A 12,786-nucleotide genomic window follows, 5' to 3' on the forward strand; every position below is an offset into this window, starting at 1 on the left:
TTGTGGATATTACTGAAGATTTATTTTCATATACATTGACTTCGCGTGACCAATATACAAATTTATATTATCTTTGAATTTACTAATGAATGGGAGGAGGAACTCTAGAAGTTAAAATGGCATTGTCTTTAGCTCTAATCCTCATACCACCAAGTTGTGAGGTGGTTTTTCATGTGCACATTGATGCGTCTTCTTTTGCCATTGGCTGTATCTTAGCACAACCATGGGAAAATAACATCAATTTGGACCGTGTGTGCTACGTAATGAGGAAACTAAATGACATCAAGAAAAAATACAAAACCACCGAAACGGGAAGGATTGGTCATGGTATATGCAATAAAGAAGTTTAGAGATTACCTTCTTGCCCACTAGTAAGTTCATGTATTTTGTTAATCATCAAGCACTTATGTATTTGGTGAACTAACCTTGTGCTACTGGACAGAGCACTGAGTGGTTGCAAATTCTAATAGAGTTTGACTTTACAGTGATAGGTAGAAAAGCTCCTAGCATGTTCTAGCTTATCATTTGTCCATAATTCAAAATGGAGGACTTCCCACAGGGGTGGATGATGATTTGCCTAATCCATACCTATTTCACTTGGGCATGATACCACATTGAAGCCATTAAATAGCTCATTTCTTGTCCACTAGCTTGCCAATGAATGAATACATCACTCCTGAGACTGAGCTCATAAGTTAATCAAGGAAGCATCTCCATACACACTTGTAGAGCTGACAACTTGTATCGGTGAGGCAAATATATGTATTCATGAAAACTATTGAAATTCTAGAAGAAGCACATGCACGAGTTTGTGGAGGATACTTTGCTATAGAAATCACCTCCTCAAGAAAAAATTTTCAAGCAGAGATATGGTAGTCAACCCTTCTTAGTGATGTAGCTAAATTCATCAAGAGATGTGATGTATGTCAAAGATTTTTGGTGACTCAAAGCAAGGACCACATGCCCCTAACCTTTATCATTCCCTTGCAACCATTTTCCAAATGGGGCATTTACTTTTTAGGACCCAAACATATACGGATTGGCTATATGAAATCTTGCTACATCATTGTATAGCCAGTTGCACCAAATGGGTAGAAGCAAAAGCAACTATGCAGGGCTGATGCTAGGTTGACTAGTGCCAAGTTTTGTACACAAATGTTATCACACAATTTGGTTGTAACCTAGAAATTATAAGTGATAGATGAACCCATTTCTTGAATGAGGTAGTGAAGTTCTTGTTGGATATTTCCATGGGGGTGATCCATAAGAAATCACCTTTTTATTCATAAGTAAATGGGCAAGCTAAAAGCACGAATAAAATCCTTTGTTCAATCCTGACCAAGACTATAGAGGGATCACATTTAGACTAGGAAATTAAACTTCCTGCTACTCGTTGGTCTTATCGAACAGCTTACAAAATAGTTATTGGTATGACACCTTTTTTATTAGTTTATGGTCTTAATGCTATCACTCCAATTGGATTGTTGATCCCCACCTTGTAAGCACAAATAAGCAAATCTTGCAGCCCATGAACTTTCTAAATGATTAGTTAAATTGTAAAATTTGTATGAAGCACGGCTATATGTGGCTATCAAAATGTGGATAGAGAAGTGCTGACAAAAATGTTGGTTTGATGCCAATATCACCTGGTATTGATGTATAACATCAAGAAAGGATGACAGTAACTAAAGCTTTAAGGCTTAGGACCTTAAAGAATTCCCGAATTCTCTAAAAGTGGTGTGGTTTGTTTAGAAACATTAGATGGAATTCCTATGGATACCTTCAATGGTAGCAAACTCTGTTAATATTTTGGACCATAAATGAAAGAAAAACTAAACAACATACATGCTACCTAGGAACTATTGAAAAAAACAAAGAAATACAAAAATAAGCTTTCAAAAAAGCTAAAGCATGCAAGGGAAAAAAAACAAATGTAGATGCCAAGTGTTGCAAGGCAACATGGCACGAGAAAATGAGGAAGGGTGGGAAGTAAGCCTAATAGGTTATGGCTACACATGACATGACCCCATGAGCCACATATCCCTTGCAAAATTAGGATTTCTAGATTGTGGTGCAAGCCATAATAATATTTCATATGAATCCTAGACATCTCTAAGCAAACCCAAACTAGCTCTCTAAACAAACCCAAACTAGCTCTCCAAGTGCACGATGTGGGAAATCAATTAGTGGACTATGTTGGCACGTACTAAATTGTATTTTCACAAGCTGACATACTTGTTAAAGGAAAAATTATTGTTACACCTCCTTCAACACTATCCAAGGAAGTGTTGTTAGGGAGAAAATGGATGGGACATCACCGATGTACCATCGATTGGGATGCAAGAACAACAACGTTAAGGACTACTGCACAGCAAATCTATGCCTTTCTTAGAAAGGATGAGACCATAAACTTCACTAATGAAAAATATCTCCTTGCATTACCTTGGTCAACATCTTTACAACCCATGATGATAAGGGGAACAAGTCCAAACCCAGTCAACCCCTGTACTTGTTCCTCCACAGAGGTCAATTCCAATAAGCCCCCAACCATTCAAAAACACAAATCGCCAAAATGAAGACAACCAATCATACAACCATAAGACCAAAGCCTCTCAACGATGGCTACCCAAACAGCTTTTGAAAGCTTAAAAATGTCTCTAATTGTAAATATCTAGGTACCTAAATCTACAACACATGGCAACCGTTATCCACAACTTCAACCACCATAGATAAAAGCATAAACCCAACTTCAACCTTCCTAAAGCATAAACCCTACACACAAATCATCATAAATAATAACCATCAACAAAAAAGGCATACATCACCCTCAACAAGTAGAATCTATACAAAGAGAAAATTATGACAAATTTGGGTCTTAAAAAGTCTCTTAAGAGCCCAAAGATTTCACCACGGAAATCACTTTCTTTGGATTCTAATGTTTAGCCTTTATTGAGAATAAAATCTAAGCCACCACCACAATAAACCTACATAGAGGTGGTCTCAACCTCCATCTACAGGGGGTTATAAAAATGCAAGTTTTAATTTCCATATTTTAGTCCCAATATGAGAAAATTGCAAGCTTTTTCAATAATGTGTCTTCACTTCACGTAAGATCACCCACAAAAGATGGCAACACCACTAACTTTTGAAGTGCAAAATTACCTTGTGTACATGCCATCGCATTAAAATATAACCATCAATACTAGATGTTTACAACTCACCATACAAAACTTGTCACTTCACAGATAATGTCTAGAACTCATTATGTCAAAAACAAGTGTAGTTTGTCACTTCACAAATAATGGTTAAAACTCGTCCACTCATAAATAAGAATGGTGCAAATCGTCAAGTCACAAAGAATGTTAAACTTGTCATCAATGCTTGAAATTTGGTTTTTTGACCATGTAAAATAAATACAATGTTATGAATAATCTGGGGTTCAGTCCTCAAAATTGCACATATGCTAGGATGCATAGCTAACATACCCGAAAACTTGATCAAGAAAATAAGGGAAATGCAAAAATCCAATCGGGAATTTGAAGTTTTATCTAGGAAATTTACACTACGAACCGGGTTATGTGAGCATTGCTTGTCATGACACAATACATATTATTGAGGATTGAATAAATATGTTTAGGGCATACTTAAATGCCAAGTAGTTGCTTGTGAATTAGCTACCCTATAGGCTTGATGCTGGTTTGATAAGACAAGGTTGATCAAACATGAAGGCAACATCCCTAACGGAGAGAATTGGTTGATGAATAATCATGTGTTGATTGCATTAGTACGTGTGATTTTATACAAGAAACTGTTTGTGCTCCATCTATGTCCTTTGAAAATCTTGACACGTGCAATAAGGTTCAGCCTTCATGTGCACATCATAGCAATTCTTTGTTATCAAGCAAAAAATCTAATAACTCCTTACCAATAATGTTTTCTCTTCCTCTAGTGTTTCATTCATAGTATCGGTTGCACAAAAAGCCTTTTCCTGGCTTCTTTTTATATCTCGTGCCTCCACGTCTTTTTGCTTCTCTTGCTAGAAGATGGAAGGGAATGGTCATTTTGTCCTGTCTGCATGACACTTTGTCATCTTAGTTCTATTGTAAATGGTGATATTGATGTAGTTTTCAAGTTGAACCCTGCTTCATTAAAACTTGCCAGTTCCTCTTTTGTGACATTAGTACCAAGATCAATAAGCCATTTGGTGGCATCTTTGGTGGATGCTTGACAAGTTTGTCTGCACCCCATGTATGCTCTACATCATGATTACAAAAGCACATCCATTGAGATATTTGCTTTCCATCATATGTTCTTTCTGACCAAAAAGAAGGAGCCACTAATTATGGTGACCTACTCTCCATCATGTTTGTGCCCCTTCTTCTTTATATCAATCCAAAACACTTTATTTTACAATGAGGGGAAAAAATGGGAACATACACTTCTTTTTTAATTGGAGAATGTAATCACATCCATCTCCTATAATAAATGTCTCTTTATGTTTCTCATAGGCCACAATGCTCTTGAACCTATAATCAAAAGAAAAACAATACATATGAAATCCATTATAATTTTATGTCACATTAGTTGTTTTTAATTAAGTTTAAAGCAAAAGGAACTTGCCTTTGATTTTGTACTAACGGCATCATCTCTTCCAAGAAATTACTAAGCTCGGTGTCTCCCATAGCACCATTGTTATCTAAAACAAGCAAGTCCAAAACTATTTGACAGGCCACAATCATTTGAAAATTTCCCGGACCACTCCCTCTATCCACTCTCAAAATTGTCCAAACAAGTTTCCTTATCCTTTCAATAGCTGCTCTTGATGTCCCACTTTGGACCCCATGTTTGTGCTTGCCCACGTGCATCACCAAGTGTGTCATGCCTTCATTCAAGTAGCACATAATAGATCATACAATTTCATGTTACAATATAAGAAACAACTTTCTTGCAATAATGACCTGTTATTCTTGTCCTCTCCTCTTCTATCAAAAGTCCATTGCTTACTTGGGTGTTCAAATATCCATGAAAGTAAGAATCATTGAACTTTTTATTGTTCAAATAGAATTGACATGTCACCCTATGACATGGGAATGTCACTCTATGACACTCCCGTGCACCTAGGCAATAGCTTAGACAAATAGTACAATTTATAGATATGTTTGTTCTTTGTGGCCTTCTCCATATATGGCCATCAAATCTGTGCTGTATGCCATCCATTGTTTTACATTGGTTGTACATCGGCGGGAGCTCCAACAAAATGTCTCCATTATACTCCCTTGGTAACTTAGAAACATGATATTGTCCGTGTGATTTATCAATCAATTTTCTCAAGCAATGGGCACCTGTAAACTACAATATCCATGGAAAAACACTCTTGACCTACCTCTTCTTTGGAACCACTACCCTATTGTTTATATTCACATGTATATCTTTATCCATCTTCTCAAAGTCCAAAATGTCTCCATCTGACCCTTCATGGAGGTCTCCTATAAGATCATCACTTGCATCAATATCTGACAGGTCATTTCTTAAGGTTGAATAAATTGTTGGCGTGCTCTCAAGGTCAACTATCTCTGTATACTCATTATCATTAAAAGTCCCTCTGTCATTGCATGGATCAACATCCTCTTCATTATCAGCAATATATAGAGAGGTAACAGTGTGTACCACGACATAAGTACTTGACAACAAGGAAGCATCCAACAAGTAATACTGTAGGCTCTCAATATCCCATTGACAATGAAGTCACAGAGCTCTCTCAGAAGGCGCAAAGTCCATACCACATCAACAACTGACCTTGCACTGTTGTGTGGCTACCCGCGCGCAACAGCCTTGTCATACCCACGACATCTGGACATGTGACTTTCTTTTAGGGATTTCTTTTACTAATATTTGAAGCTCGGGGAGCTCAGAGTCGCATTTGCTTGCGGTTGCTGAATGTTTAAAGCTCAAGGATAGTTACATGATTGATCCCCAAGAAGGGAAGACTTTGCACGCATCAAAGTAGCATGTCTCTCCCCCTTTGAATTGAGAGCATGAATGTTCTTCCCTAGGCCACCTCCAATAAGCACAGCAATATACATAAGACGGGCGCCCTCTGCTGCTACTCCTTTAGACCCACTTCGCAATAGGCCCATAAGCCGTTGCGCATCAATGGGCATTGAAACATCAACTGAAACTGCAGACGTGGAACCAAGCAGCCGCCTTAGGCAAGCAATAAGGCCCCTCAATGTTGCCGATGCTTTTAGTGATGGAGAGGGTGGTGAAGGGGCCTCTGGAGGCAAGTTGGGTGGAGCATGAATCCACTATAAGGAACACAGGCATTGAATTCTCTGACCCTGTGCCAAAACTTTGCTTTTACAAAACGAATCACTGAGGGTAGGCATTGACTACTCACAAGAATCGGACAGCCATCATTGAACTCTATCGCAAACAACTGTGCCTCCTCTACGAAACGGACTAGAGCAGCCACTCAAGATAGAGTCCGCACAATGTCTTCCTGCATTTGCACAGAAAATATGATGAAACCACATCCAGGCATATTGATGATTAACTTATACACAAGATCCTATTTTCATTGCCCTAACTCTCTTCAACTGTACAAGATGGGTTTCCATGGGCTAGAATTTTACCTCATGAGTCATAATTATCAGGTCTCCACTCCACAAGGGATAACTTTGTCAACACAAGTTGTGAATCACCATTGTCACCTAGTCCACCTTTCCCTTCTTGAACAAAGTCTGTGCCTATGCTATTCATAGTGTCATGCCTGGTAGAAGAAAGTCTAATCATAGACCACTCTCCATATCGTGTCTCTGCTATTCATAGTGTCATGCCTGGTAGAAGAAAGTCTAATCATAGACCACTCTCCATATCGTGTCTCTGTGAATCTTTAGCTCCTTCAAGCATTGGATCTTTCCAAGTACCATTTGTGAGTTTCTCTTCCTCATTGGGGCATTAATGAATGATTTCTTGCAAGTTCTCATAGAGATTTAGGGTTTGACTCATAAAACCCTAATTTCTTACTGTTGGAGAGTATTGATCATTTTTTCATGGCATTGACATGCTATTGGAGCCATTCTACAAGACATTGATGGAAGTATGTAAGTTCTTGCTCTCACATGAGCCATTGGAAAAACCCTGGGTTAATATTTTGGGGATTTTGATCAATGCCAATCAAAGTTCATGCATTTAAGGGGTTCTATGGCTACATACATGCTATTGATGATGCCACGTGCTTGATTGCATGTCATTTTGATGCCCTAGCTGCCATTCATATAGTTTCACCTATATGCTAAGGAATGACATATGACATGCCTAAGTGATGGCAAGAGATGGAATGAGGACATGTGCTTGATTCACACGCTTGGGGCATGTTATTTTGATGTGTTGGAACAATATGATGATGGAAAAAAGCATTAGTACATGTAGTTGATACATGCTATGATAGTATTGGCATGAGTTCATGTGAGTCTCTTACCCCTTCCTAGATAATTAATATTTTATAATTTCTTCAAGAAAAGTAGAATCTACTATGGAAAGAGGGTACCCTTGGCATTCGGTGGAGAGGCCAAGGGGGAGAGTGTCATGAACCTTTTGTACCATGTGAGTGCTTTGGTAAAGTGGTACAAAAGGGGAGTAGGTATCCAAAGTGAAGAAAATTCCCCAACTCGTCTTTGAGTGAAACTCGATAAGAGGGTGGGAAGGCTAAGCTGGGAGATTGGCCAAGTAATGAAGCACGTCATTGTGACTGAATCAACTCAATCGAATCCATCCGCATTAATTCCATTTGGTTGCATTCGGTCAATGAGACCCTAGTATTCTATTCCATTACCCAATTCAAGACAAATGCAAGGGTATGACATTGACATTATGCAATGAATATAGATAAAATTTCATGTGATTTGGCTAACTAGCATTGTGGCAAGTTTTAGCCATTGGTTTCACACTTATTTGATGCATCTAGATATTTGAGATTTAGCATGAATTCCAACGGAGGTGTTGCCGAAACTTCTCCAAAATCAATGCATGGTTGTAACAAAAAATCTAAATTTAGCCACAATTCTTTTGGAGGTCAATTGAAAGCTATGTACCCTTGGAATGAGCTCAATTCAAGCTTAAGGACGAGCTAAAGACATCCTTGATCGAACTTTGAAAGGGTTGCTAAATTAGGATTTTTCAAAACCAAAAAACTCTAATTCAATCTGGGCACATTCAAGATCTTGTCAAGGCAAGTACAAGGCCTTTAAGAACTCCTTTAGGGCTTTCTTTTAAGCCGAAAACCACTCAATTTTGACATTGGGCACTAGGTCAATTCTACATAGTTGAGAGATAAAAAGACAAAATATAGAGTACTTTCGCTTTGGACTAAAGTGACAGGCTCAAGGGGGTGATAGTAATATTCAATAGCTTTCCAACAAGCTTAAGAAATCAAGATTCGGATCTCTATTTAAGGTTTTAGGGAACTTCAGTAGCACAATGACACAAATTTAATTCTAAAACGGAGAATAGTAGGGCACATTAGATACTTACTGTTTTTACATATTTGGATAGTACGCATCTAGATTTTCCCACATGACCAAAAATCTATAAAATCGAACAATATTTGAGCTTTCCATGCTCCATTTTCCAATTCAGCATGCCACGCCAAAAGGGCGACCACGCAAACAAGCCTTGGTTCTTCAAGAGCTAAAGGAGACAAAATGTGGACATGTTTGAGGATGGGGACACTAATCCCAAGGTCAAGAGCTCACATGCAAATGAGGATCAAAGGGAATATCATGTACAAAGTGGTACAACCTATGCCAATGTTGCCAATGCACCAAATCATGGTAGAGAGCCTAATGCAAATGCAACACCCCACTATGAATAGTGACATGGTACAAATGATAATACTAATGCGTGGAATAATGGAAACAATCATGAAGCCAATGGTAGAAGAAATAAAAGGGCTTCACAATGATTTCAAGAGTGAGTTGTCACAAGACAACAATCAAGATCATGTGTGGAAACCCATTCATGGATCTACTCCAATGCATGCTTCCTTTGTGGAAAGTACCTCTCATGACTTGGGTGAACATCATAGTCAATAAAAAAATGTGAAAATCTGAAGGAAAGACGAAGGCATTATTTTGAGTAGCATGGGTCAAGCCACATTTTTTAACAAGGAAAATAATCCAAATTTACATTTTTCCCTTGGAGCCATGCATAATTTAATGTATGCGTCCACATCAAGCAATGTAAAGGGAAAAGGGCACATATACCAATCTTCTCAAGATGATGCTTGTGTACCTGACAAAGGTCATGGTTATCATCAAGCTAAGGTTTCATGGGTATGAAGATCATTACAAAAGATGTGAAAATTACAATGTTCATGCTCATGTGGGGATCAACATTTGGATCGAGAAGAGTTTAGAGGAGTGAACGACAAAATCATGCTTACCAAGCTTAGTAAGGCCGTATTAGATGATTTGGGTGAATGGAGACATTTTGGGAATTTGAAATTGGATGAATTTCATTAAATTTGGGTAAATTTATACAACTTTGAGAGATTTAATGATCAAACTGTGGATGGTTTTCTTCACACCATTGAGGGGTACAATGGATTTTAATACAAGTTGATAATCACACAAATGGGTGGTGTTTATAAACACCTTTTAATATATGCTCTCCCAGGGTTTTACAAGGATTTCCTGCACCAAAAATAAAATCAGAGAAAGACCTTTTTTCAAAATATGTACTAAAAATTATGTAGAATTTGAGAAATGTAAATGTAAGAACACATTACCGAATAAGTCATTCAATTTGCAAGTCTCGATTGCTAAGCAAGCCTTCTGGAAATTTGAGATTGGATGAATTTTATTAAATTTGGGTGAAATTCTACAACTTTGGGAGATTGAATGATCAAACAACGGATCGTTTTCTTCACACCATTTAGGGGTACAATGGATTTTAATACAAGTTGATAATCACACAAATGGGTGGTGTTTATAAACATCATTTAATATATGTTCTCCTAGGGGTTTATAATGCTTTCCTACACCAACAATAAAATCAATGAAAGACCTTGTTTTTCAAAATGTGTACAAGAATTATGTATAATTTGAGAAATGTAAACGTGACCACAGTAGATGAGTTTAGTAGTAGTGAGAGAGTGCCTCATCAAAGAGTGAGACAATTAATGAAAGTGAAGACAGTTCGTTAGAAGTGATGGGTCTAGTTCTTAGAGAGCCTGTTTCTCATGGGCAAGAGAAAGACACTACCATGCCCAAGGTTGATGAAGGATAGTTACAAGGGATGTTAGCTAAGAATCTTTCTACAGAAGAGAGGGAATTGTATATTAGCATTCTAAGGAAGCACTCTAATTTCTTCATCATCGACTGACTACACACACATCACAGGGGTATGAGTAATTGAGCACCACATTGATTTGAAGGAGGAAGAAAAGCTAGTAGCACAAAAATTAAGGAGATTGGGAGTAGTACAGAGAGAAGCACTATTGGGAGAAGTGAAGAGATTGCTTTGCGTAGGGTTTATCTATCTAGTGAAAAATGAAGAATGGGTCTCACCAGTGGTAGTCACTTCTAAGAAAAATGGGAAGTGGTGGGTTTGTGTTGACTACAAACCTTTGAATTCACCTACTATGTGGGTTCACTTTCTTCTGCCATTCCAGGACAAGATTCTGAATGAGGTGGTGGGTCATGAATTGTACACTATTTGTGATGGTTATTCTGGTTATTTTCAAATAAGATTTGAACAGGAAGATCACCCCATGGGGACGCTTTGCATACAGAGTAATGCCATTTGGCCTTACCAATGCTCTAGCCACTTTCCAACGGTTTATGAATTATGTTTTTCATCCCTACTTTGGTTCTTCTATTCGAGTATTTATTGATGATTTTTCCATCTATAGCTCAAGAATTCTACATCTAGATAAAGTTGAGTTAGGCCTCAATAGACTTCATCAGTTGGGCGGGCAACTCAACCCCGACAAGTGTCACATTGCGAAAGAAAAGGTGGTGTCATTTCAAAGGCAGGCATCGAGGCAAATCCATAAAAAGCTGAAGCTCTTGTGGCCCTTCCTTCACCATCAACCACAAGAGAGCTGGTGTCTTTCATTCAGAAGGTCAGGCACATGAATAGGTTCATACATCTCCTCTCACAAGTAGTATTCCCATTACAACAGTTGACACATCAGAATGTTTTTACATGGGGAGAAGAGGATGAAATGCATTTCCAAGAAGTAAAAAAAGTTCTCAATTCTTTTCCCACCATTTCACCACCTAGATGGGATGACACATTTTATGTTAATCCTAGAGTTGGGGTAGATACACTAGGAGCTATGCTTATGCAAAAAATCCCCATACCTCATTTATGAGGCCAGTGTATTTTGTTAGCCAGGTAATGACTCCTGGTGAGAAAGGGCACACAGTAATAGAACAAATGGTCTTAGCCTTAATGTTTTCTTTAAAGAAGTTCCTCATGTATCTCTTTGTTATATGTACATTATGTGTGCTATGTTATAAGCACATTATGTGTGCATATACTAGGAGGCTAACCCACATTAGGCTTGTGAGCATGGGAGCATGGGAACAAGCTCTAGTGGAGCATGGATTAGGACTAACCTTAAGGGTTAAGGTTAGGGTCAGGCATCCAAGGGTCACACATGGAAAATGGAGAGTCAAGAGTCACTTGAGGCCCCTCCTATATAATAGGGGCATGGGGCATACTCAAGGGAGGCTTGGGGGCTTGGAGGCTTAGGCTATGGTCTCTTGTGTAGAGGTCCATATCTACTCACCTACCATTTCACACTATAGCTACATGCTATTGGATTGGAATTATACCTCTTGATGGTATGGGACATCAAGGTAGAGGTATGATGTATTTCATTTATAATTCATGTGTGCATCCCTTGGGCTCTCGCAGTGGTCGGGTGGATGCGTTTATACCTGATTTGTGCATGTTTATGCATAACAATTATCTAGAGAGATCTTAGGGTTTTAACCGTGGTATCAAAGCAATCTCTAGTTAATTGTTGTTGATTTTTCTTTCTTATTGTAATTTTTGGCATTTTTAATTAAGTAAATTTTAATATTTACAAATAAAAATATTATTTTGTTGATTTGTGTTGATGATGATTTGCACGTGGATCGTCGATATGGCCATTGGAACGCGTGTTACTACTATTCAATGGACAATTGACATTGCGGGGGAATTTCGTGAGTTTAATACTATTTTTCTCTATTTTTGTGGTTTGAAATAAGCATTAATGGAAATTTTTACAAAAGAAACCAGATATTTTATTGTGGATATTTTTGGTATAATGGATTCTCTAAATTTCTAAAAATTTTAGGAATTTTTTCCTAATTTTTTAAAACTTTTTAGAGCATTTTTATGGTTAAAAAATATTTTTTTATACATTTTTGCGGGTTTTTTCGTGGGTATGCGATCAAATTTCTGCCAATTTTCTGCTGAAATTTAGTAGGGGGCAGCATGTTGATGCATGAATGCTCTCTCGTGTGCATGGGAGCCTCTTCGTCTCTCAATTCCGAATTTTCTTCTATTTTCTCTCGCATTTATTATCATAATTAAGATTGATTATGATTAAAGAAATTAATTAAAAACTAACCTCTCTGATTAATAGAGAGAAGAGATGGGAGGAGAGAAAATGGAATGGAGAAGAAGGAGAGGAGAGAGAAAAGAGAGAGGGAGTCCCTCTCACCCTCTCCCTCTCATTTTTGCGCACGTAGGGGGGGTGGGGGGGAGTCACTGCAAAGGCGGGTGGAA

Source organism: Cibotium barometz, chromosome 22, assembly GCF_041138505.1.
Source record: "Cibotium barometz isolate CiBa-2024 chromosome 22, ASM4113850v1, whole genome shotgun sequence".
Lineage (NCBI taxonomy): Eukaryota > Viridiplantae > Streptophyta > Polypodiopsida > Cyatheales > Cibotiaceae > Cibotium > Cibotium barometz.